Below are 4,398 nucleotides of genomic sequence, written 5' to 3' on the forward strand. Positions count from 1 at the left end.
CAAAAGAGTTATGCCGACCGTAAGGTTCACGATGTGGCATTCATGGTCGGCGAGCGGGTGTTGCTTCGGGTGTCGCCTATGAAGGGAGTGGTGAGATTTGGGAAGAGGGACAAGCTTAGCCCTAGGTTCATTGGCCCGTTTGAGATTCTTGATCGAGTGAGAGTGGTGTCTTACAGACTTGCATTGCTGCCGAGTTTATCAGCCGTGCACCCAGTGTTTCATGTGTCCATGCTTTGGAAGTATCACGGCGATCCATCCCACGTATTAGATTTCAGCACTGTTCAGTTGGACAAGGACTTGTCCTATGAGGAGGAGCCTCTAGCTATTCTAGACTGGCAAGTTCGTCAATTGAGATCGAAGAGTTTCCCTTTTGTTCGTATTCAGTGGAGAGGTCAGCCTGCTGAGGCATCGACCTGGGAGTTCGAGTCCAATATGCGAAGCCGATATCTCCATCATTTCTCCGACTCAGGTACTTCCTTCTTATGTCCATTTGAGGACGAACAGTTGTTTTAGAGGTGGAGGATGTGATGACCCAAAAGGTCATCATTTGTTTTGGAAATAAGTTCTGTGTTTCGAGGCCTTAAAACCTTCCTTTTGTCTCACCTCTATTTGCATGCACAGTCCGGGCGTGTATCCGGAAAGCATTATGTAAAAATCTGTGAAAAATGATGAGTTTTGCTTTTAAAATTAATTTAGGTTGACTTCGTTCAACATTTTAGGTAAACGGAATAGGGCCCGTTATTTGACGGACCCGCAGGGTCCGTAGAAAAATATGGGACTTGGGCGTATGCCCGGAATCGAATTCCGAGGTCCCAAGCCCGAGAAATGAATTTTTGAAGAAAATTGTTTAACTGAAATTCTTAGAGTTTTTAGAAATTTGAATGTAATTGAATTTGATGGTATCGGGCCCATATATTTGTTCCGTAGCCCGGTACAGAACTTATATGTGATTTAAGTTGAGCTTGTAAAATTTGGTAAGAAACGGACTTGAAATGACATGAATCGGACCATCGGTTGTTAAAATTTGAACTTAAGAGTTCATGGTATTTTTCTTTGATTTTGATGCGAAATTCATAGTTATTGATTTTATTTCGATGATCTGATCGCACGAGCAAGTCCGTATGATGTTTTTGGACTTGCGAGCATGTTTGGTTTGGAGCCTCGAGGGCTCGGGTGAGTTTTGGATAGGCCACGGAGTGGATTTAGACTTACAAAAAATAGCTGTTGCAGGTTCAGAGAAGTTGCAGGTCTCTGAACCTGGCTTCGCGGTCCGCAGTGCTTTCTCGCGACCGAGGTAAGGCCTCCGCGACCGCGGTGCGATTTATGCGGTCCGCGGAAGAGCAAGGCTAAGCCTCCGCGGCCGCGCTCGATATTTTGCGGTCCGCGGTGGAGCTCCACGGCCGCAATCCCGTTTATGCGGTCCGCAGTGAGGGTCTGAGAGGAGTATCCAAAGGGGACCTTTCAGTTATTTTTCCATTTTCAGAAACCTAAAACATAAGAGGCGATTTTTCAAACACTTTTTCTTCTCCAAAACACAAGTAAGTGATTTTAAACTCATTTCTCTCACATCTTTACTTCTTTTTACAAGATTTCATCCTAGAATCTAGGGTTTTCATGGTGGAATTGGGAATTTTGGGTAAAACCTTAGAATATTGAAATTTGGGTATTTAGACCTCCAATTGAAGTCGGATTCCAAAACCAATTATATATCCGGGCTCGGGGGTGAATGGGTAATCGGGTTTTGGTCCGAATTTAGGGATTGGACCAAGCGGGCCCGGGGGTCGATTTTTTATTTTTTGGGGAAAACAATTAAAAACCAATTTTCATGCATTAGAATAGATTCATTAAGCATTTATTAATGGTATTAATTAAATTATGGCTAGATACAAGCGAGTTGGTGGTGGAAACAAGAGGTAAAGCGGTAGTTGTGGTAAGTGTTTGGTCTAACTTTAGCTTGAGGGATTAGGAGTCGTGTCCTATTTGTTATGTGTTAGATGTTGAGTACGACGTATAGGCATGGTGACGAGTATCTATGCGTTGGTGTCACGCATGCCCGTGAGTCTTATACTATGATTAATGTGGCTCCGTTTTGTATTGTTCATGCCTTATGTGAGAATTTCCATTGCTGAACAAGGCTCGTGGTAGTATTATTGGTAATTGAACCTTGATGAGTTGGTCCAAGTTGTAAAGTGAATTGTGGAAGAATTATTAGCAATAAAGCATTATAGAGCATTGGCTCAAGTTGTGAATTGAGTTGTGAAGTAAATGTGGAAAAGAGAAGAGGATTATGATATTGTCTCCCTTGCCGGGATGTTGCTACTTTTAATGTTATATCTCTCCCCGAGATGTTGTTGCTTTAATGTTATCTCCCTTGCCGGGATTTTAATGCTTTTGATATTGTTTCCCTTGCCGGGATATGATTGTTGTTATACTCTTGTTCCCTTGCCGTGATTCTTTTGTGATTGATGTTGATTTGAAATGCGATGAGGTTGCACGCCTGCAACAGGATATATGAAATTGGAGTGGGCGGCACGCCGCCACGGTAATATTTGAAATGGGATCGGGTTGCACACCTGCAACAAGATAAATGAAATGGGATCGGGTTGCACGCCTGCAACAAGATATATGAAATGGGATCTAGTTGCACGCCTGCAACAAGATATTTGAAGTGGGATCGGGTTGCACGCCTGCAACAAGAAAGAGATGAAAGTGAATACTGTGTTTGCCTCTCTTATTTTTGTTAGAATACTGTGTTTGTTTCTCTTATTATTGTTAGCAATTGAATTTTGGTTTCTTTACATTCCTCTCTGGTATTCTGTTGTTATCTGATACTCCCCGCAGCATGCTTTACCCCTCCCATCATTAACTGTAAATATCTGCCTTTATTTTTTCGCTGTATATGATTTAACTGTACAGGTTTATGGTAGTCTGGTCCTAGCCTCGTCACTACTTCGCCGAGGTTAGGCTAGACAATTACCGGCACATGGGGTCGGTTGTGCTGATGCTGCACTCTGCACTCTTTTGTGCATACCTTGGTACTATAGCTTTCGGACCGCAATGAGGTTGCTGCTTCCAGTTCATCAGGCGACCCGAGGTAGTCCTGCAGGCATCCGCGGACCATGGCGTCTCCTTCTATCTTTTCATTCTGTTTCTTCATGTATTCAGAGACAATATTGTACTAAATCTTTCGGACCTTTATTTGTAGTACTCTTAGACCGTCTGTGATATTGTGACACCAGTTCTGGGTAGTTTATGTTATGGATTGGTATTGGTATCATTATTAAAATATTACATTTTCGTCTTTCGCTTATTAAATTCCGCTATTTATATGACGTTGGTTCTTACTTATTAAAGGATTAAAATGGAAAAAAGGTAAATACTACAATTGGTTGGCTTGCCTAACTTTCACTAGTTGGCGCCATCACGACTCCCGAGGGTGGGAAATCCGGGTCGTGACAGGGAGGTTCCGAATCAGTTTTGGGGTGCTAAAACAAAGATTTTCTTATTGCTGTTTTTTTTTCTGGTGTAACTAATCGCGAAATGGTCATTGAATTTTTCAGATTTCATTTCAAACTTTAAAACATCGTATCTCCCTCATTTTAAGATCAAATTGTGTGATTCAAGAGGCAATCTTTGATGTAATCTACCAAGGATTGTTTTGGGCTTATCAAGTGTATGTTTCGGGATCATCTTGTCCTGAATCCAGCTGGGACAACTGCTGCATTTTTTTTCCCGGAATTTACTTACTTTTTTCTCACAAGGTTTTAGAGCTCAGTTTTAGGCGATTCTCGAGGGAATTTTTACTACTTTGATTGGAGTAAGTATTTCTGACTCGAATTTGTTATTAGTTCTTGATTCCAACCTCGATTTTAGTGTTTGATTAATAATTTGAATTTGAGAAATTGAGGATTTTAGTAAAAAATTTCTATAACATAAATTGACAATTTGAAAACCGATTTGAGGTCGGAGTTGAATGATTTAGGTATGATTAGACGCGTATCGGAAAGGGTGTTCAAAATTAGTGAGTTTTATCGTGTTCCGAGGTGCAGGCCCATGGTTGAATCTTAGAGTTTTCATTAAAGATCGAAGCTTTAATATCCAACATTGTTTCCTATGTTTTTTTATTTAAGATATTAAGTTATTTTGGCTAGATACGAGCCGTCCGATGGTGGTTTCACATGGGACGGGCTTCTTAAGGTATTGATTTAGCTTCTTTGAGGTAAGTATCTTGTCGAACTTTTTTTTGGGGAACTACCCCTTAGGATTTTAGTTGATTGTGCTATTTGTGTTATGTGAAAGCCGTGTACGCAAGGTGACGAGTGGGTACACGGGTTATATATGGTATTTGACTGGCTTTGGCTATTTAGACATTTTCATACTTTTAATTGAATTGCCATA

The sequence above is a fragment of the Nicotiana attenuata genome, unplaced genomic scaffold (assembly GCF_001879085.1).
Source record: "Nicotiana attenuata strain UT unplaced genomic scaffold, NIATTr2, whole genome shotgun sequence".
Taxonomy (NCBI): domain Eukaryota; kingdom Viridiplantae; phylum Streptophyta; class Magnoliopsida; order Solanales; family Solanaceae; genus Nicotiana; species Nicotiana attenuata.